This window comes from Lycorma delicatula, chromosome 5, assembly GCF_047948215.1.
Source record: "Lycorma delicatula isolate Av1 chromosome 5, ASM4794821v1, whole genome shotgun sequence".
NCBI lineage: Eukaryota > Metazoa > Arthropoda > Insecta > Hemiptera > Fulgoridae > Lycorma > Lycorma delicatula.
This window is the reverse complement of record NC_134459.1, coordinates 16544261-16568117: the sequence shown is the minus strand read 5'-3', so window position 1 is coordinate 16568117 and position 23857 is coordinate 16544261. Positions and strand designations below refer to the sequence as shown.

At 32.5% G+C, this 23857-nt stretch overlaps 1 protein-coding gene across 2 annotated transcripts in view; it reads right to left on the bottom strand.

The window, feature by feature from the left end:
- Positions 1 to 23857, bottom strand: part of LOC142325835 (retinol dehydrogenase 14-like) — a 69203-nt gene that overhangs the window by 24988 nt on the left and 20358 nt on the right. The gene's annotated exons all lie outside the window — the stretch shown is intronic.

Genomic DNA, 23857 nt, shown 5'->3' with positions numbered 1-23857 from the left:
TTTAAATTTTATTTCATGTCTTCATTTTCAATGTGATAACCAACCGTCTGTTGCTTTGAAATCACAGTGTCCCAATTATTTTGCAAGCTCTTCTGCTTTTTGTTTTTACATAGGACACTTACTCATCAACTAGTGACAGTAGAAAACCATTCATTTAAAGCTTTCTCAACGAGTGGATCCTTTCCTTCATGTTTTCTTTTTAGAGTATAGTTCCTTCTCTTTCACGTTTGTTAGACCATTCACTGCAAAGAGTTTCTTCTTGCTGCAAAATCCAAGCTATTGTAGTTTTTGATGCTCCCAGAAGTTCTGCAAGTTTATGCTGACCAGTGTTTGATGAATAACTTTTTATTTTGTTTAGCAATGCAATTCTTTCTGCCAATGTCATGTCTTTATGTGGTATGGTGACAGATTGGATAAACACAGACTTTTAACTTAACTAATACTTCAAAGTAAAAAGATTAAATGATTAACAAAAGTAAAAAAAATAAGCAAAAGTGATTAAAAATAATTACAGAAAAAATAATGACAGCACCATACACAATGAACAACAGACTCGCAATGAAGAAAGTAAAAACATTTGCTTTGTCATAACTGCATGATATCATCTGTGTCCCCATGCACTACGTTCTATGCAGGCTGGCCAGTGATAGAAGGAAGTTACAACCCTCAATACAACATATGATTTAAATTACTAATAAAAATGTGATATTTTAGAAGTAAAAGAAAGAAACAAACAAACTAGTGGGCCTTACAAGCGGCATTTTGGACTGTTAAACAGGTGTAATTTTGCATGAATTATACAAAATATATTTCTGTTTTACCAAAAATGCCCAATTAAATGGCTGCCCTGAATAACCCAGTGGTCCTATTAACCGGAATTCATGTACATATTTATATATATTACGGTATTGGTAGTTAACCCCTTACCAGTTTCTTTTCTTTTGTTTTTTTTACAGAAATGAAAAAGCAGTAAAGTTTCATACACCACATTCTCCATGTACACCTCATCATTACTTAGAACAAAAACAAATTAAGTGGTTACAGCAACATTTATCATGTTCCTTGTCACCTGCAATGATTGTGAGGTTATAAGAAGGAAAGACTCATCGGGATTATATAAAAACTTTTTTTATTAAAAACACTAATTTAACACACCTGTACATAGCAAAATGAAATAAGTTAGAAATAGCATCCTTGAAAAAATAAATTCCTCATTGCAATTCTGTTTCTAAATGTATATTTTTTTAAAAAGAATTTCTAAATATATTACAAAACATATGTATAGCAAAATGAAATAAATGAAGAGAGCATTCTAATTACCTAGCATTAACTTTACTGACTAATTTCATCTATCAATTATACACGAGCAATGTAAAATGTCATTGTATTATTACAGAGTCAGGGAGGGATTGTTTTGGATTGGTTATAACTGTAGGTAGGTGGTGTCAGGTTTCATGTGGAAAGGGTGTTTTATTGTTTTATCAATTCAACTTTTTATCCAATTTCAGTTGCCATTGACTTTCATCAGAACCATACTTGAAATTTTTAATGATAACATTGTTCTTGTGATTAGTAATGAAGTATATTTTTTCCTGTTTGGTTTTGTAAAAACCTGAGTTTTTGATATTGATTACTAAACAATTTAAGACAACTTCATAAATGTCTCCTTCATTCTGGATATGATGTGGAGTGGCCAGTTTAATTTGATAATTTTTTTGAAGAGAATGGACGTGTGTTATCTGTTAATTTTGAATACTACACTGCCATGTTGCGTCTTTGTCTTTTCAGAACTATGCAAAGTTATAATAAATCCTAGATAAATTTGATTCCAACAATACAGAATTACTGGTCCTATGCTAAGGGCTATAATGGAGATTTTCAGACACATGTTTCATGAGTATCTGATTTTTAAAAATCCTAAACCTTAAAGGAAAAGTTTACATAAACAAACTGTACACAACATGTTAGAATGTATTATAAGATAAACAAAAAGATGCAACGTAATTAACAAATGTAATAAAGGGTGCACTTTTCAGGAAATTCAGACAATTCCATGAGATATGATTCAGTGTGCTATGTGAAACCATACTGACAGTTTGGAAAAGTGAGTATATACAAAAAATCATCATTTGCATGTCATTTCTAAAATTTAACTTTACAAGCTTAGTTTTTCTGATCAGTCATAAAGGGCATTTATCTCCAAGTTAAAAAAAAAGTATATTTATATATTTCTAAAAGTACCAGAAAGATGGGCAGTGGGGGACTGTGCCCAAAGTCTCATACAAAGAGTTAGAACTGAACACTGATTCCATGCATAAGAGGAGATTAGAATTCTTTGGACATACCACGAGGATGCAAGATTCAAGAGTTCTGAAACAGCTAGTACAGTACAATCACGACTCAAAAAACACTAAGACAGGATGCAGATGGATCAGAGAAATATGAGAGTATCTGAAAAAAAATATCCTTACACCAGAAGACATCACAGATAAGATAAAATTAAACAAGAAAATCAAGAAAAAAAACATTCGCTTCACATTCACGAGAAAAAACTCACAACATGAACATTTTCAACAATAGAAAGGGCACAAAGATCGTAACGTATGAAGTACTGGGAGGACCGCAAGGTTCAATGAGTCCCATCAGAGACTTGAATAATGGACTAACTAAAGTGATTCTATGCGGTCATAAAAAGATAATAATAATATATATTTCTAACTAAGTGACCACTTACTACGTTAACATTGTTCATTCCTTTTTCAAATCATTACACAAATCATTCCCTCTAATCAAGCTTTAGGTCTTAAACAATCCAAATCCTGGCATCTATCACCAGAATTGGACACACTGGAATGTCAACAAATGTTTCAGTCAATGCTACAATTAAATCGAGATTGAACGATTACGAAGAAAATATATCAATGCTAGTTTTACGAAAAACTGTTAATGATTAACTGACGTCCTCTGTAAACTGAAACTTAAAACATACCAGACGATATGGAATTAGCTGATGACAAATTCTTTCAATCTAAACAAGTCGATGTGCTGTTTGGTATAAGCATATTCTTCGATATTCTACGAGAAGGTCAAATCAAGCTCGGAAAGAATTTGCCAACTTTATAAAATTCAATTTTTGGCTGGGTCGCAAGTGGCAAAATAGCATCAAACCATGGCAAAAAATGTCTTTGTCTTTTACTGCTACTTGTACTGCTGTGCATGAATATTTAGATGACCTTGCCTCATTTTTGAAAACTGAGGAGATTTCAAGCAATGACAGTGTAAATCTTTTTAAGATCAAGCATTACTTTTTGTGAGCAACATTATATATCCAACTTTATACGCCAGTCAGATTGCAAATTTGTTGTCAAATTACTTTTTTCTGCTGATCCTGTGACGTTATTAGGAAGATCAAGGGAACACACTATTAAATTTTTTTATTCTTTGGAGCGCAAAATCAACAGAGACAAAAATTTGAAGATAAGTTACGATGATTTTCTTTATCAATACCTAGAAAATGATGAAATGGAACCTGCAGTTGAAGAGAGAGAGCCTGAATTCACTTATTATTTACATCATCATTCGATCATTAGAGAATCCAGTTCTACAACTCGATTACGCGTTGTTTTTGACGCATCAGCTAAGACCTCGAATCAGTATTATGACAGACGATATCCTTATGACAGGCCTAACTATACAGGATGATTTAATAACTATACTACTATCATTTTGTACTCATCCTATGTATTTATGGCAGACATTAAACAAATGTACAGAAAATATAAATAGATGAAAGTTAACGACATTTTCAACAAATTGTACAGTGTAATGATATAAATGAAAAAATTAACACATGCAGAGTGAAGATCATTACCTATGGTATTGCTTTGGCTCCACTTTTGGCGATCCGTTGTTTATTTCAACTAGTTGAAGGAAACGCTTTATCTCCTAGAGCATCTGATTGTCTTCAAAGAGATTTTTATATAGATAACGTCATAACCGAAGGAAATTGTCTAGATGAAGTAACCGAAGTACATTCAAAACTAATTAATCTGTTGAATAGTGGAGTTTCAAACTGCGAAAATGGTTCTCTAACCACCCATATATTTTGAAAAATATATCAAAGGAGCATATAGAATCAGGATTCGTCATAGAAGATTCAGATAATAAGGCAATCAAAACTCTCGGGTTGTATTTGCAACAATCAACAGATACTTTTCGATTTATTGTCAACCTACCCGATCCTCCTAAGGTTGTCACTAAACATCCTATTTTATCAGACGTAACTCGACTATTTGATCCAATTGGAATTGTCTCACCAATAGTTATTACCGCTAAGCTTCTTATGAAAGAAATCTGGCTCATAAAGGACTTAGGTTGGGAACAAAAGAATCCTGATACATTGCATATTAAATGGAACAACTACAGAGAATCATTACAAATTCTAAATCAACTGACTGTTGAAAGACAAATATTAAGTAGAATATGTAATCAATTATTCGAAATAAATGGATTCTCTGATGCTTCAGAGAAAGCTTACGGAGCATGTCTTTATATAAGAACCATAGAAGAAGGTGGGAAAGTAAATGTGAAATTAATATGTTCTAAATCTCATGTAGCTCCTCTAAAATTAATTTCCTAACTCTGTAGAGCATTACTATTGTCTGAGCTACTCCAAAAAACCCATAAGGCTTTAGATTTAATAAACACTGAAAGCATCACTTTATGGACTGGTTTTACCATTGTATTGCATTGGTTAAACTCTCCTGCAAGAACTTGGCAAACATATGTTAGGAAATAAGTATCAAAAATTCATGAACTGACGAAAATTTGCACATGGAAACACATAAGATCTCAGGATAATCCAGCTGACTTCATTTCTCGATCTGCTTCACCTGAAATTCTCCTAAGTTGTAATCTTTGGTGGAATGGAACTCTGTGGTTATCTAACAAGCAAGACGATTGGCCTCAGCCAATTGAAACCATTACAATTGAACCAGAACTCGAAGAAAGGCAAATGATAAACATAGTGCAAATATTGGTGTAAAATACTCTGAATTAATTGACAAATTTTCTAGCTGTACTAAACTACTGCAGATTACAGCTTTATGTCAGCGATTTGTAAAGAACTGTAAAAATCCTAACAAGTAACAAAACTTACTGGATATCTAACTTTTGAGATTTGTCTGAGGCTGAAATAACATGGATTAAACAAAAATAGCAAGCCAAACAAAAACAGAGGGAATACGTCGAGTTTGAAACAGGCTAAAAAAACGCATTAATTTCTCCTGATCACAAGCATCCTATATTACTTCTGCCAGATCATCAAGTTACTAAGCTGGTAGCACTTCAAACTCATTTGAATACTTTACATGCAGGAACTCAAGCCCTCCTGGCAGCGGTAAGAACTAAATACTGGCCAATTAATGGTAACATTCTGACTCGATCAATCATTAGAAATTGCTTCTGTTGCAGAAGAGTTGGTCCTAAGACCATTCAACATTTAATGGGAGATCTGCCTTCCTGTAGAGTGCAACCTTGAAAATTGTAGAATTGATTTCTGTGTTCCATTTCTGTTTCGTTAAGTTATGCAAAGAAGATCTATACCAACAAAGGCTTATGTGGCATTATTTATTTGTGTGTCTACCAAGACTATACATCTGGAATTGGTTCCAAATCTGAGTACTAAGAAGTTTATTGAAGCTCTCAAAAGGATGATAGCAAGACGATGTAATGTTACAACACATTTATTCTGATATCGGCACCAACTTTGTTGACAATAATTTACTTTGCAAATCTAAACAAATGTTTGTCTTCGAAGATCACATTTACCAGATGCATTCATTCTGCACTGCTAATGGTATAATGTGGCATTTTATTCCTCCCAGATCTTCCCATTTTTGCGGTCTATGGGAAGCGGGAATAAAATGCATAAAAAATCACCTAAAACGAGTACTGGGAACTAATATTCTGTTGTATGATGAAGTGGAAACCGTGTTAATTAAGAATGAGGCTTGTATCAAATACCAGCCACTCACTGGTCTTTCCAATGACCTGAATGACCTAATCCCTTGAACACCTGCTTATTTGAATGTTAACTGGCTAGAACAATAGCAATGTCTTCAACATATGTATCAAAACTTTTGGTGACGCTGATCAATTGAATATCTCTCTCAACTCTACAACACACATTAACTGGAATAAGGATCACAAACCTCTGCTGCCTGAAGCATTGGTGCTTTTCAAAGAAGAATTTCAACCTCCTCTTCACTGGGAATTAGGTCGAAAACGAAAACCATTCTAAAGAACAAACCATTGCTAAACGCAATTTAAACAATTCTAAACTATTATAACCATTATTGTATAAGTTACAAACTAGTATAAATGTGTTATTACTATTATTATTATTTTAGTGTTAAACTGTGCATCAATCAATAATAAACTTCATGTACTGATTAAATAGTGAATCTTATTTTCTTATTCACATTTTCTAATATCTAACACCTACCATTATTTAATTTCATTTTAATTAAAAAATGGTGTGTCTTCCATCACTTTACCTAATTCTTTAAAAATTTCAATTTCACTAAATAATTTTATTAATAATTTATTTAATTCTATTATTTTTATTTAACTAATATTTTTATTACAACTTTAATTTCTTTACTAATATTCTTTACCTAATTTTGAATTACCTGCTAATAAATGAATAAATTTTGTAAGCTGCTAATAAATGTTACTGCCATAGCATGGACCTCTCCTACATGATTTTAGGCAGGAAGAATGCATGTTGTCTGAAGAGGGGATTGAGAGCTTTGCTCAGGGTATATTTATTTGTTTTGTTCTATAATTTTTTTTTTAGGTTGTCATTGTCTTTTCTCATTATCCATCCTTTTTCCCTATTCTTGATCATTTCTTCCCCACTTTCAATTTTGTCAGTTCACAACTCCTTCTAAGTCCATAGTTAAGATGAGATAAGTCCATATTCTGTATTTTAAAATGCAAAATACAAGTGAAAATTCTCACCCATCAGTGTACTTATCACCAGGCTGTGTATAATATAATTTTCTGCCTTCTAAGATGAGCACTTCAAGGATATTTTTAAAACCTGTCCAATTATTTCAGACACATCATCTTAGGGCTTTAAAAAACTACAAAGTACATTACAGTTTTTATTGGATTCCTAGCTGTTAAGGAATTCCAGGCAATAAATGAATAGATTCAGACTTGCTTTGTCCCACATTATTAATTATAGTTAATTCCAAATATATGCTTTGTTAAGTGTCAGTTGAAACAAGTGCAGCATAGAGGTCAATCGGCCATTGAAAGATTTTATGAACCAATAATTACATAATTTTGCACACAAAAGAGCAAATACACATATATCAGATAAATGTAGTCAAATTTTATTACTTAAAAAAAAAAAAAATTATATATGAGAAGTGTATAACTCTGGTATATTTAATATTTTTTAATAACGATAATATAAATGGTTAATTTCTGTGTAATGTGCACATAATGCAATGAATTAATAAGTAATCATTTATTTTCTCCTAGTTACTTACTTAAAGCACTTCCCAGATACATTTTCTAGTCCAGGATCAAGAGCAACGTATAAAACAGGTAAAGCGCCTTGACGTGGAGACTTTATAAACGGCCACATGACGGGTTTAACAAATAATAATGACAGAACACTTTTATAGTAACTCATGTGACATAACAAATCTGTGTCTACTACACCAGGATTTACAGCATTCACTGTCACATTTGTACCTATAGAAAAAAACAAAAAAAAATAATGATGCCCCAAATACCATTTAAAAAAAATATATATAAATCTTTTCTGTAAATCCAACACAATTCTGACAATTTATCAGATTGAGCAAAATCACTGTTTGACATACACGAGACAAAAAATAACAAAACGTTGAAATTTTATTAGTAATGTTGTCAACCTTCAAAATAAGTACAGATGTTCCATGCATCACACTTACTGTACAATGTAAACTTTGTCTATAATAGGAAGTATAAAAATTTGTTGAGAAAAAGGTAAACACTTTTCAGCTATTTGAAAAATGTCATACCACTGGAAAATAAACATTGGATTAATCTGCCATCAGTGATCAACAAATTTCAATCAGTATTAAAATTAAAGAAAGAAACTGTGAAAACAATAATCACAGCTTTGAACTAACCTATGAGAAAGAAAGCAATCAATCGTATTAAATATCAAAATTAAAATAATCTGAGAATAATGTCATGAAATTTATTAGTTGTTCTTTGAACAGAAGATGTTTCTCATTTTATATTAAATCTAATAAATTGAGATCTAAATTGAAACTAAATAAATAAAATTAAAATTAAAATAAAGTATAAGATACAAGGTCTGTCAAGAAAATAACTGAACATTCTTAATTGCGTGCCAACGGAGATATTTAGCTGATGTGTGGTTGGCAGCATTGTGTTCTGCTTAACCTCCTCTGTAACTAGATGTTTTTGGATAGTTAGTATCTTGTTTAGTTTTCATGTTACTGTTATTTGAGTGTAATGATACGAAGAAAAATTTTGCATGAAACTGGGGAAAACTTTCACACGTTTCAACTTTTGAAACAAGCCTACAGAGATAATGCTCTGGGTTGTTTGCAATGTTACAAATGGTTTTCACTACTTAAAAGTGGTCGTCAGTCAACTGAAAATGATCTTTGACCCAGAAGGTCTTTGACTTCAACTGATGACACTCACATTCAGAAAATCATTGAATGACCCCAAGAAAGCACATCAGTCTTGATCCAATGTCCAAGTGATGCTCTCATTTTTTGATTTTACTGGAATTATACATTTTGAATTCTTGCCTCAATGTGAAACAGTCAATCGTGCATACTATCAAGATATTTTACAATGATTACATGAAAAAATTTGTAAAAAAAAACCAGAGATGTAATCTGTAAAATTTATAATTTTGCATGGCCATACCTGTGTTAGAATAATTTCGCTGTTGTTTTTCTTTTATAAATAGCCTCAGGCACATCCCGAATTAATGCCCAACAGTAGGCTAGCATGTTAGTATTCCATTTCCCTTTATAGCAGCTTTCCATCACCGAAATGTCTTGGTGGAAATGTTCACTGTGTTCGTTACTTACATCTCTGAGGTTTTCCGGGAAAAAATCCAGATGTGAGTGGAGGAAATGTATTTTCAAAGACATATTACATCCCATAGCTCTGTATGAAGTAAGAAGTTGATTAACAATATCGTGGTAATTGTCAGATTTTTGATTGCCAAGAAAACTTTTGTAAACATCTTTAAATGAAGCCCATGCTGCACTTTCTACATTATTTAACATTGAGTTAATACATCATCTTTGACCAACTGTCTTATTTGAGGACCAACAATTATTCCTTCTTTAATTTTTCCTTCACCTACATTCTACCTGATGTACAAAAATCTGGGACTATCCTTCTTCATTGCTCTTACAACATTTTTCATTAGTCCTAGCTTGATATGGCGAGGGGGTAAAAATAATTTTTTGGGTTCAATTAAGGGCTCATGAATAATATTTTTCCCATTTGGAGTTAAGTTGTCTCGTTTCTTCCATTCTATGGTAATATAATGTTTATCCCTAGCACGACTGACCCATTCGCAAAGAAAACACATCTACTTAGTATAGCCTAATTGCATGTCAAAAAAAATAGCTGTAACTTTCAAATCACTCCATATGTTCCAGCTATGTTTTTTGCAATTTATTTTTTCAAGAACATCTTTCATCACATTGTATGCCTCTTTCAAATTAATATCATAAGCAATAGAAGGTGATTTTAGAGTAATTAATTCAGCGTCAAATAATGGGCAGGCATGAGTAGGTTTCATGATGAACAAGAAGATAGGGAGGAGAGTGGAGTATTTCAAGACGCATAGCGATAGAATCATTGTAATAAGGATAAAATCAAAACCAAAACCGACAACGATTGTTAACATCTATATGCCTACAAGCACCCATGATGATGATGAGGTAGAGTGTGTATACGAAGAGATTGATGAAGCAATTAAACACGTAAAAGGAGATGAAAATTTAATAAGAGTTGGAGATTGGAATGCAAGCATTGGAAAATGCAAGGAAGGAAATATAGTGGGTGAATACGGGCTGGGCAAGAAGAGAACGACTTATAGAGTTTTGCACGAAGTATAATTTAGTAATTGCCAACACCCATTTTAAAAATCATAATAGAAGAATATACTCTTGGCAAAAGCCAGGCGATACTGCAAGGTATCAGATAGATTATATCATGGTTAAGCAAAGATTTAGAAATCAACTAGTTGACTGCAAAACTTACCCTGGAGCAGACATTGATAGCGACCATAATTTGGTGATAATGAAATGTAGATTGGGGTTTAAAAACCTGAAGAAAAGGTGTCAGATGAATCGGTGGGATTTAGAGAAGCTTGAGGAAGAGGAGGTAAAGAAGTTTTTTGAGGAGGACATCGCAAGAGGTCTGAGTAAAAAAATTAAGGTAGAAAATGTAGAAGAAGAATGGGAGAATGTTAAAAAGGAAATTCTTAAATCAGCAGAAGCAAACTTAGGCGGAATAAAGAGAACTGGTAGAAAACCTTGGGTTTCAGACGATATATTGCAGCTGCTGGATGAACGTAGAAAATATAAGAATGCTAGTGATGAAAGTAAAAGGAACTATCGGCAATTAACAAATGCTATAAACAGGAAGTGCAAACTGGCGAAAGAAGAGTGGATTAAAGAAAACTGTTCAGAAGTGGAAAGAGAAATGAACATTGGTAAAATAGAGGGAGCATATAGGAAAGTTAAGGAAAATTTTGGGGTACATAAATTAAAATCTAATAATGTGTTAAACAAAGATGGTACACCAATATATAATACGAAAGGTAAAGTCGATAGATGGGTGGAATATATTGAAGAATTATACGGAGGAAATGAATTAGAAAATGGTGTTATAGAGGAAGAAGAGGAAGTTGAGGAGGATGAAATGGGAGAAAAAATACTGAGATCTGAATTTAAGAGAGCATTAAAAGATTTAAAAGGCAGAAAGGCTCCTGGAATAGACGGAATACCTGTAGAATTACTGCGCAGTGCAGGTGAGGAAGCGATTGATAGATTATACAAACTGGTGTGTAATATTTATGAAAAAGGGGAATTTCCGTCAGACTTCAAAAAAAATGTTATAGTCATGATACCAAAGAAAGCAGGGGCAGATAAATGTGAAGAATACAGAACAATTAGTTTAACTACTAGTCATGCATCAAAAATCTTAACTAGAATTCTATACAGAAGAATTGTGAGGAGAGTGGAAGAAGTGTTAGGAGAAGACCAATTTGGTTTCAGGAAAAGTATACGGACAAGGGAAGCACTTTTAGGCCTCAGATTAATAGTAGAAGGAAGATTAAAGAAAAACAAACCAACATACTTGGCGTTTATAGACCTAGAAAAGGCATTCGATAACGTAGACTGGAATGAAATGTTCAGCATTTTAAAAAAATTAGGTTTCAAATACAGAGATAGAAGAACAATTGCTAACATGTACAGGAACCAAACAGCAACAATAACAATTGAAGAACATAAGAAAGAACCCGTAATAAGAAAGGGAGTCTGACAAGGATGTTCCCTATCTCCGTTACTTTTTAATCTTTACATGGAACTAGCAGTTAATGATGTTAAAGAACAATTTAGATTCGGAGTAACAGTACAAGGTGAAAAGATAAAGATGCTACGATTTGCTGATGATATAGTAATTCTAGCCGAGAGTAAAAAGGATTTAGAAGAAACAATGAACGGCATAGATGAAGTCCTACGCAAGAACTATCGCATTAAATAAACAAAAGTAATGAAATGTAGTAGAAATAACAAAGATGGACCACTGAATGTGGAAATAGGAGGAGAAAAGATTATGGGGGTAGAAGAATTTTGTTATTTGGCAAGTACAATTATTAAAGATGGACGAAGCAGGAGCGATATAAAATGCCAAATAGAACAAGTGAAACGAGCCTTCAGTAAGAAATATAATTTGTTTACATCAAAAATTAATTTAAATGTCAGGAAAAGATTTTTGAAAGTGTATGTTTGGAGTGTCGCTTTATATGGAAGTGAAACTTGGACAATCGGAGTATCTGAGAAGAAAAGATTAGAAGCTTTTGAAATGCGGTGCTATAGGAGAATGTTAAAAATCAGATGGGTGGATAAAGTGACAAATGAAGAGGTATTGCGGCAAATAGATGAAGAAAGAAGCATTTGGAAAAATATAGTTAAAAGAAGAGACAGACTTATAGGCCACATACTAAGGCATCCTGGAATAGTCGCTTTAATATTGGAAGGACAGGTAGAAGGAAAAATTGTGTAGGCAGGCCACGTTTGGAATATGTAAAACAAATTGTTAGGGATGTAGGATGTAGAGGGTATACTGAAATGAAACAACTAGCACTAGATAGGGAATCTTAGAGAGCTGCATCAAACCAGTCAAATGACTAACGACAAAAAAAAAAAAAGCAATTGGAAACCAAGGATATTTGTTACTGTTGGGTAGTAAAACCACTTTTAATATACTTGGACGAATCTATGAAAAGGTGCCAGTCCTCAGATTTATGAACTTGTGCTAAGTGAAACATAAGCTTATCAATATTTTTGCAATTAACCAAATTATATTTTCATCAGTAAAGTACTGAGAAAGTTCTTTTTTTAAGCTTCCAAAGCCCAAAATTTTTGTATTTTTTTAAGTAAATTCCAACCTTGTAGTCTTGATCCTAACAGTTCAGCTTGATTTTTTGATAAATTTAACTCCCTAACCAAGTCATTTAATTCACCTTGTGATATAAGATGTGGCTTACTAGAAGATAATTCAAAATCAGAATCATTGATATTTTCTTCAGTACTGCCTGATTCTTCATCCCTGCTTTTGAAACAAACATTCACAGGTGGCTCAGGAACTGGAATAATTTCACTGTGAAGTACAGGCCTGATTGCAGATTTAAATGAAGGATATTTTACAGTATGTTTAGATTTTTTAGAAATTCCAGACATATTTGTTAAACAAAAGTAACAATTGGTTACATGATCCTTTGGTTCACGCCAAACCATAGGTGTACTAAATGGCAAAGCCTTCTGTTTACTTTTCAGCCATCCTCTTAAATATACAGAACAATTAATGCATACTATATGAGGAGTCCATGTCTTATCCTGATCACCAATTTTACACTGGAAGTACAAATGATATGTTTTTTTAATTAAAGGTGTAATGTTTTTTCTATCTGATTTTACGGTAAACTCATCCACATAATTTACACAATTTCGAGGCATTTTGACACTGCACTTTTAACAAGACAGTACTACGACTGAACAAAATTAATTCATTCCCAAATCCAGTGCTTAATACAAACAACACAGCTGTGTTTTCAGCTACATGTTTTGACCTGCACAGACATGATTAATCTTGTCCATGAAGGCTCACTCTTTACTATTAGATATGATATCATATGCGACTATGATGTGATTTAATTCTTTGTCTAGTATTGTTTATTTATAGCTTACAAATTATGTTAACAAAGTTTAACAATAAAAAATAAACTAACAAAATACAATATAGGAGCTTAAAATGATAACTATACATTCATTTTCAGAATCAAAAACAGATTAAAATCATGTATCGCATGTTAGGAAACAAAAATTATGATTATCAGTGTTATCTGTAAAATTAATAATAAAGATTAAAAATATAACGCTTGGTTATTTTATGAATAGATAACATAAACTGTTTACCTTAATTGATTTTCAGTCCTGAAACTAAACTTAGTGCTATACAGCTATGCTATATAGCTATACATTTCTCCTATTTGTGAAGCAGTTTTCTTATTCTGTCAATGAAGATTGCTGGTTGACCCATAACCTCATTGCATCCTTCAGTTCATAATTCATGGTGAAATGAATACACTTAATATGAGTATATCCATCTCTCTTTAATTATAGAAAAAATTGAAAATCACAGGGCACCAAATCTGATAAAAATGGAGGGTATGGATAGGTTCAAATTTCATTTTCACAAGAGTTTTGGTGATCGTGTGAGATGTGTGTCCCAGTATTATCTCGTGTTGCAAGATTATTGGTTCCATGGATTGTCAAACATGACACATGTTTCCTACGGTATTTTAGAACAAAAGAAGATGCTTCCACCTCCTTCTAGTGCTTCTAACAGAAACTGTTTGGTCAGTGTGTGATTTAACCCACAGTACCTGCTTTAACACATTCTGATGTGAAAAGTTTTATTGCAGACTACTCACAGTACTTAGATCAACACTGTCATCAATATAAATGGCTTTTAGACAACAATGAATGTCACCAGAATTCACTTCTGTTGTTAAAAGTTCAATCATTGCATGTTATTCTAGATGCACTGACACAGCAACTAGACTACATAACAATGGCAACTGACAGAAAATGAGAGGGCAAGAGTCAATGAGTTTTGGAATGGTAGGATAAAACTACAAGAAGGCATCACCTGTTGCTTTGTGTGACATTTGTTCTCCTGTTACATTCCAGGGTATATTATAGTTCAGATGTTTCTCATACATGCAATAAATTTACATTAATTTTCATAAGGTAATATACACCTGGCAGTTGGTGAGTAAATGAGGTCAAGGGCTAAGAATCTGTGCTATCACAATTATGAAATAGAAAATTTAATGAAAAATTGTTACGTACACATTTTGTTTTCTGCCTAATAGCAAAGAACTTTAAGCAAAATTTCATAAAAGCTTGTAAATTCATTTAGTCATTACTGCATCAGAAAAAATAGACAAACAAAATGACAAAAGGTCAAGTTAAAACAGGCCCTTTGAATAAATTTGGAATATAAATGTTAATTTATTCAAAAGAACACAACTAATTCTTCTATGCTTTTATCCCAACAGCAGAATAACCAAAATTAAATCTAGCTTGATTTCCTTTCATTATTCCCTTAGTGCAGTCACAATTTACTAATTATTTACATAAAATTCCCACAAAAAGCTTGGTAATAACATCGTAAAAGATATTTCTCTATAATTAGAAACATCTATTGTAATTCCTTTTTTATGCAATGGGAATATTAGTCAATGCATAAATGACTGGACCATCTACAAAAATGTTATTAATATTTTTAATAATGACAGGTGTACGTACTTTTGTACAAAACAGAATTCTAGTGGACTATAGTGGTACACTGGAATTCTACTTTCCCCACGTGTTTTGTATTATGGATTTTCTTTATAATTAAATTTACTTCTGCCATCTCAAATTTGCTTACCTAAAATGAAATCTTAGGCCATGTGACATGGCCTCATTTAAATGAACAGGCGTATATAATTTCACTGAGTTCCCAATTTCTAATTTATTTACCTTTTACAAATCCAATTAACTTCTAAAAAGCTTTTGAATCTTTAATTGCATGCTGTTTTTCCTTAATCTTGGTAAAATATATTGCTCTTTTTACAAACATAATAACTTATACTCCATTATCATTTTTAGCTTGCACTGCATTTTCATTTTTAAATACATTTAATAGGGTAAACATTTGAGAATTAGCACTGTTTCACTCCTCATCAAACCACACTTTATGCTTAACTTTTCTGAACGATTAGTTTCACAAACACTAAATCATAAATTGTTGTAGCTAAATCATAAATAAGCTTATTCAAAAAATTTACCAAGCAATTATTATCACCTGGAATCACCATAATCTTTTTACAGTTCTCTGGTAACTTTTTAAAATATTATAATTAATCTATCCGACATAAATTCAATTAGGCAACAGTGACAATGTATTTTCATACACAATGAAAGTCAAAAACAAATACCTCTCTCTGATTTAGCTACATAAATTCTCCTTTCAAATCATGCAGCTTCTTGCTGTTTAAAATTATAAATTAAATATCTCAATTTAATCTTAATTGCACCTTGCAGAAAGATGTAAATCATGATTAAATCTAATAACAATTATGATAATCGATTGAGAAGTTATTAATAACTACTAATTTAATGAAATGGATAACTGATTATTTTCTTCTCCCTACAAATGAATATCTAACTACAATTTAAGAATTTGGCTCACTGGATATATTTTAAAATAGTTACTTCGAAACAGTTAAGGTGCACTGAATCAAGATTCCATTAATGCAACAACTTTTCAATAACGTGTTTCAATTTGGGCTTAATTTTTCTCAACAACAGCATGGTTATAACTTAAGAGCATGTGTATGTGTGAAAATGTGTGTACACATGCACAGACATATTGAATTTTAGAAAAGTTTTATTCTACTCTAGCTATGTCCTTAATCAACTAGAAACTGATTCCAAGAAATACAGATATCTCAGTCAATACAAATTAACTAATTTAAAGCTTTATTAGTTTTTTTATTATTTGACATTTTGTTGAGTTGTAATTCTTCTTTTGTAAAACTTTTATAAATGTTAACTTTTACTAATATTTTGTAAATTCTTGGAATTGTAATATTAAAACTGTCCTGCTGGCACATTCCAGTCTGGCAGAACAACAGATTGTAAAAATGAAATAAATACATAAAATAAATTGGTGACCATTAGATCTTTCATATCCTACTACATGTTAATGTAAAGTTATTAAAAGGCATTTTCAATGGTAAATTTTGCAAGGAATTACTCTGCCATTTTGATCTCCTGTATTAATTAGATTATTCTCACTACTCCAGTCAAAAAATTCATTAACGAGTTGTTGTTATCTATGTAATATGTCTCTTTGGTTCCCTTGTTTAATACACTGGCAATACAAGACCTTTTTTGGTCTTTACCAACTCCCTATTAATAATTTATCATTAACATTTTTTAACGAAAAACTATAACTGTAATTTGTGTTACAACCTACCCCCTTTTTTACATAACCAAAATGGTTCTACTTCTTAAAGCACAACTCATACATTCTTTGACATTTTTATCTCTACAGATGTTTCTGATAATATAAAACAATTAAAATTGTTTAATATATTTAAAAATCAAAATACACTTATCCCTTATTCTGTCACAATGCAAACCAAAATGCCTGTTACCCCAACTTCAATCCTATTTCAGTGATAATCGCACTTCACTTACTCCTACTTGTGCCCTTCCACCTTATTTAGTCTCTACTGAAAAGTCTACATGAATAATGCCAAAAATTAAAAGCACAGCAATATTATTTAAACAGAAGAAAAGATTGAATATGAGAAGTAGATGAAGAATCAATAAATGAGTAGATAATGGAAAGGTTTTAAAAAATATTGCAGTTGATTTAATATTGATTTATGTAATCTTAAAAAGAATGATAATGAGAAAATTATTAACGAATAAGAACAAAATGTATAAGAAATAAACAATAATAATGTAGAACAAGATGATTATTTTCACATAGGTAATACGGTTATAGTGTTTAATTAACATAATATTAGTCACTAATGGTAATGGGCATAATTTTGTCACTGGCCTTTTAAACACTCCTAAGAAGTTTCGAACTGTTACCACACAAACTAGATTGTCTGGATCGGGATGAACGTTCTCAACTATTCCCAGCTTCCATTGAAGAGGAGGAATGTTGTCTTCCTTTATTAGCACCAAATTTCCACGTTTCAGAGATGGTGATTCGGATATCCATTTAGAGCGTTACTGGAGCTGAGATAAGTAATCAGCGGACCATCAATGCCAAACATGCTGAACACATCGCTGAACTAACTGCCACCTGTTAAGCCTGTTTATAGGGATGTCAGTTAGGTTATGATCTGGTAAGGAAGTAAGCGGACCGCCTACAAGAAAATGTCCAGGTGTTAAAGGTTTTGGGTCGGATGGGTTGCAAGGTAAAGCACATAAAGGTCGAGAATTAAGACAAGCTTCAATCTGAGTCAGAACAGTATTGAGCTCTTCAAACGTAAAGGCTACATTTCCTACCACATGTTGGAGGTGAAATTTTACTGACTTTACAGCTGTCTCCCAAAGGCCTCCAAAGTGAGGGGAATTGGAGGTATAAAGTGCCACTGGATGCCATTTTCAGATGCAGAGTTTACTATTTTTTGTCTCACGTGGTCAGTATTTAAAAATGAGTACATCGAGCGAAGCAAATTATTTGCGCCCACGAAGTTCATTCCATTATCGCTATAAATGTTTGAACATAGACCTCTTCTTGAAGTAAATCTTCTCAGTGCTGCTAAGAATGCATCAGTTGATAAATCGCTGACTAATTCCAAATGTATTGCCTTTGTAGAAAGACAAATAAATAGAGCGACATAACATTTCGTTTTTATCTTTGAATTCCGCCCACCATGCCGAATTGTCAGAGGTCCGGCGTAATCTATACCAGAGTTCATAAATGGTTTGTATGTTACCTGAGTGCGATGACTCGGCAATTGCCCCATTAATTGTTGTGCCTGTTTTGCCTTAAACTGGAAGTATAATAGGCACTTGTGCAAAATTGATCTGCTGACATTTTTACCATTTATTATCCAGTACCTCTCACGTAATTGAGAATGAACCAATTGAGGTCCTGCATGTAACATTCTCAAATGCTCGTTTATGACCATTAATTTAGTTAGATTGGATTTGGGTGGAAGAATAATTGGATGCTTGCCATCAAAATTTAATTGAGATAGTTGCAATCTTCCTCCTACTCTTAAGCAGCCCGTGCTGTCTAGGGATGAATGTAACGAATACAATTTACTACCTTTATAGATGCTTGAATTGGTGGTCAATTTCTTGATTTCAGTTTGAAAATTAATGTTTTGGGTGTGTATGATACATCGTAACAAAGTAGATTCCTTTTCCTTAACCAATAAGACAACTCTATTGATACTATTATCTTTGGTTTTCAAAATTTAAAAAAATTTTATGCAATAAGAAAACGTGTTTATCATTTTTTGTAAAGATGAAAATGAGTCTGATAAATCTGACAAATTTGAGGTTACCGCAAATGAAGTAGATACGTTGCGAAGTTCACTTGAACAATCAGCTTCTAAGTTAGTTTTGTCAAAAGGTTTATGATTCCAGTCTTCTGACGGCTTGTTAAACCAAGAAGGCTCATACCACCATAATTGATTGATCTGTTACTCAAACGCGTCGTTTCCACGAGAAAGTACATCAGCTGGATTTTCATCTGTAGAAACGTGTCCCCAAACACAGCCTTCGGTTAAGTCTTGGATTTCTGAAACGCGATTTGCTACGAAAGTCTTCCATTTTGTTGGTAATGCTGATATTCAAGAAAGTACAACTGTAGAATCAGTCCATAAATAAATTTTATTTATAGTTAAACAAAGTGCAGGGTTTACAAATTTAAGCAACCTTGCCATCAAGAGCGCTCCACATAATTCCAATCTTAGAATAGACATTTGTTTTACTGGAGCCACCCGTGATTTAGAGCAACAGAGTTTAACTGATATATCTCCAAAGGTATTAACTGAACGTAAGTATATACAAGCTCCATAACCATCCTCTGAAGCGTCAGAAAATCCATGTAATTGTATATCTAATATTTTTCCAGTACACTTGACTAATCTAGGAATCTTAATTTGCTCAATGAATGGAAGGTTTTTACAAATGTCAGACCATTTATCAAGAAGGTTTTCTGGAAGTTTATCGTCCCATTCTAGATTTTGGAGCCATAATTGTTGCATGAATAATTTACACTGCATAATAATTGGACCTAACAAACCAAGGGGGTCGAATAGTGAAGATATTGTGGCCAATACTGATCTTTTGGTAAATGAGTTGTCGATTTTTAAATTAGCTGAAAAACATAACATATATTGAATGTGGTTCCAAATTAAACCTAATGTGTTGATTCCCTCGCTAGAAAAGTTAAATGTATGGTCTCCCAAAGATATCATTGCATGTCAAAGCATCGTTTTTTGTTGATGTTCAATTACCTGCATGTGATCGAGTTCAAGATATTCCTTCATAAAATTGCTTTAGTCCTCCTTAAGATTAGTGACTTTGTTTAATTTCCTCTCTAATAACAATAATCTGCGATGTGCACTGTCGAAAGAATCGCCAAGGGGTGTATGGTTTTGTCGTCTGGGTAATCTAACAATGAATCTGCCATCTTGATTTCGCTTGAGGTTTTCTAGAAAATGTTGTTCGCACATCCTTTCTTCTTTGGTGCGAGGAGTAGTTTTAATCTCCTCCAGTTCCCAAAATTGTTTTAACTGATTCTGAATATTTAGTTCTGAATTAATAAATAGTGACGTTATCTTAGGAGGGTTTTCATTTTCATCTGTTGATGGTAATCTACCTGCCACTATCCAACCTAATGTGGTTTCTTGAATGACTGGGAAGTTCTCAGTTTTCTTTATTTGACCCTTCTTCATTAAATTTAAAAACAATTCAGATCCTATCAATATGTCTATATTACCGGGTGTGTTAAAATGATAATCCGCAAGTTTTACGAATTTTGGAAGGTTCCACGTACTCGTATTGATGGGTTCGGATGGCATAGAACTTGTAATACAAGGTAATACAAAACATTTAATTGTAGTAGCATATTCTTGATAATTTGAATGTAACTGAACGGTAACACTGTATTTTACGGTGGCTGAGATGTTATTTATTCCATGAATTGGTAGATTTTCCCGTTCATGCTTTAGCTTTAAACACTGAACCGTGTCTTCAGTAATGAAGTTCACTTGTGAGCCTGCTTCAAGCAACATAATAATAAATAACATAGGTCAAAAAAAAAGTAATAATAATTTGGAAATGATACAAAAGTAGGTGAATTAGAATGTATTTTTTAAGCTGAAACTTAAAATGAAATCAGTTTTTCTTCATTAAACTCAAATTTTTAATTACGACCCTTTAAGATATCGAGAAACTTCTTAATAGAATACAAAAATAATAATAATTAAAATTCCTAACTTTATTTTGCAGATATTTATGTTTATCTTAATTTCTTTTATCTTATTTTCCTTTTGTGTTCAATGAAGTCTTCTCTTTTATCATCCAGCAATAGTCACTCATCGTAGATTCATCCCATCTACCTTGATAAAGTTGTTCTAACTGCAATATATCTTGGTGGAACCTTTCTCCTTGTTCATTGCTGACATCACCCAAGTTTAAACAGAAAAAGTCCAAATGAGAATGTAAAGAATGAATTTTCGATGACATGCTGCAGCCTAAATTTTTGTAGTTCACTAAGAGTTCATTTATAAGCTGATCATGTTTTCAGCTTTTTTGTTTCCAAGAAAACCAGTAACAACATCTTTGAATGACTTCGATGTTACAAGTTCTTTAGGATTCAGTTTGCTGTCAAATATAGTTTTACAAATTAATTTTCTTATTTGTGGTCTGATGAATATTCCCTCTTTTAATTTGGCTTCACTTAATTGTGAAAAAACCTCAGCTAAATATTTAAAGCCATCTCCATCTTTATCTAATGCTTTTACAAAATTCTTCATCAGGCCTAGTTTTATGTGTAGAGCTGGTAAGATAAGATGATCTGCTTCAACAAGGAAAATATTGACAATATTTATTTTATTTTCCTTTCCTTGGGTAAACTATTTTTTTTTTGGCCAGTCTTTATCTTCATAGTGTTTATCTGTAGCCAGACTATCTCACAAACACAAAAACATATATTTTATAAAGCCACTCTGGAGGCCGAGGAGAAATCCTACTGCTTTCAGGTCAGCAATGATTTGCCATCAGTGTTGATCATACTTAATAGCTTTTCAAAATTTTGACATACTTTCATTACTACAGCATGTACTACCGGTATAAATGAAAACCTATTCGAGTTCAAAAATTACTTCCTTTAATTACTTCCTTTTTGTCGAGCCTATAAATAAATGGCAATCATTAGTAACATATTTAAAGTCCTCTAATATCATGGCAGGAACAAATTAAACCATCTCTTCTAAAGTATTTCAGTAAATTTTCGTTTTAATTTCTATATACAGTAATTTTAGTATCCATATTTAATAAATTTCATTCTTTAAGAAGTGAATCTAGGAGTTCTGCATATTGTTTTGACAAATACAAGTCACAAATTGGGTCAATCAGTTTTGCTTGTGTGATGAGGTGATATTCAGTTTTTGATTCTTCTGAAATGTAATATTTACTGAAGTTATGGATTCATCAGTTGGGCCTTCTGGGAAATCAGAAATTTCCTTCCAAGAAGTTGGAGCGATCGGAATCTGTAAATCAACACTCTGAAGTACTGGTCTCATAGTTGAACGGATATTTGGGTATGCGACAATATTTTAATTGTTTGAACTGAAACCAGTAACATTTGTTATGAAAAAATAGCAGTCATCGTAATGGTTAGCTAACTCTCACCAAATCATAGGTAAGCCAAAAGGTAAATGCTCTTGTTTTTCTTTTAACCACTGGGTTAGTTTAATGTAGCACTTGATGCAGGCTACATGTGGAGCCCAGGATTTATCTTGGTCTCCCAAGAGACAGTCAAAATAATATTTGTAAGTAGTTTTCAGCAGATTTGATACTGGTTTTCATTAACTCTTTGTCATGAATTCTCTACAAATGTAACAAAAAGTATATGGAAAATTTTTACAAGCCTGTATTCATTGTGAAATTGAAAATGTTTTAATGAATGAAAGTAAACTGAAATAATACAGAAATACTTACCTAATTATATAAATAGTTAAGTTTTAATTTATAATACTTAATTACTTAAAATACTTCATATAATTGTTTCACCATGGAGTGAAATACAATACAGTGTGAAATGCACGCACACGTGCACAATTCTTGATGTTCAATAAAATAATATCAAAAGTTGTTCCGCCATAAAAATCTTTCACTAAATTTACGGCATCACTTATGAAACAATCTTTATAATATGTGTATCATAAAACCACTACCACAGCTAGAGAATACAACAAATAAAGCCAAGAGCTGAACTCATACTGAAGAAAATTTCATTACTTTGAATTACTCATAATTTTACCCACTGACATGTCTATACATGTCTGGCTTGACATCAAATTACACCATTCGAATGTTATGTATCAAATATAGGTCTACAACATGCATTACGATATAAATCAGATGTGAGTAAGCAAACATACAGATGAACTAACTTATTTATATTGTTTGTTCCATGAATGATGGGAACAAATAAATTTAAGGGGTGGTAACTTAAGAACATTACGTGGGTTGTTTTGGAATAAATATTCATATTGACCATATAAAATAATATATAGAACAGCTACTCCCTTTTAAGTTCCAAATTTTATGTTGACCAGCGCATTTATTTTAACTTAATTTAAAAAAGTAGCAAGTGATTTACATTTCAATATTTGAAGGTTTTTTTTTTTGGTTACTCCATGTAGGGGCTGGAAATGCTTTAATATGAACAAAGCCCCATGGGAAACTCAGGAAGAATTACTCACGCCTGCACTTCTGTCATCTTTGTTCGGGTGTTCAACAATGTAGACACTGCAAGCCACACTAATTCAGTCAGCTGCAACATCCCAATGATGTTCTCTGGGGCAAGCACGGCAAATTCTCTCTCACATGCTTCCCTTTGCTGAAGGAACTAATCATACATGAACACGTGTGTTATATGATATTCTCCTCCTCTCAATAATTACATTTTGCAGAAAATCTCAGAGCCTGCATGCAAGATATGCCTTAAAACACCCAAGATATGCCTTAAAACACCCTTGTGACCGGTAAAGGATCAGACTGTAGGTCCAACTGGGCATTGGAGTTAAGAATCTATTATTTATATACAATTGACAATTATAACAAAGAATTTTACAACATTTAAAACGCAATATTGTAATGTGATTTATTTTAAACACACAAAACAGAATGGCAAGGAAAGAAGGAGCAAGCAGTCCAATCAATCAAAACTAAAATTTTTT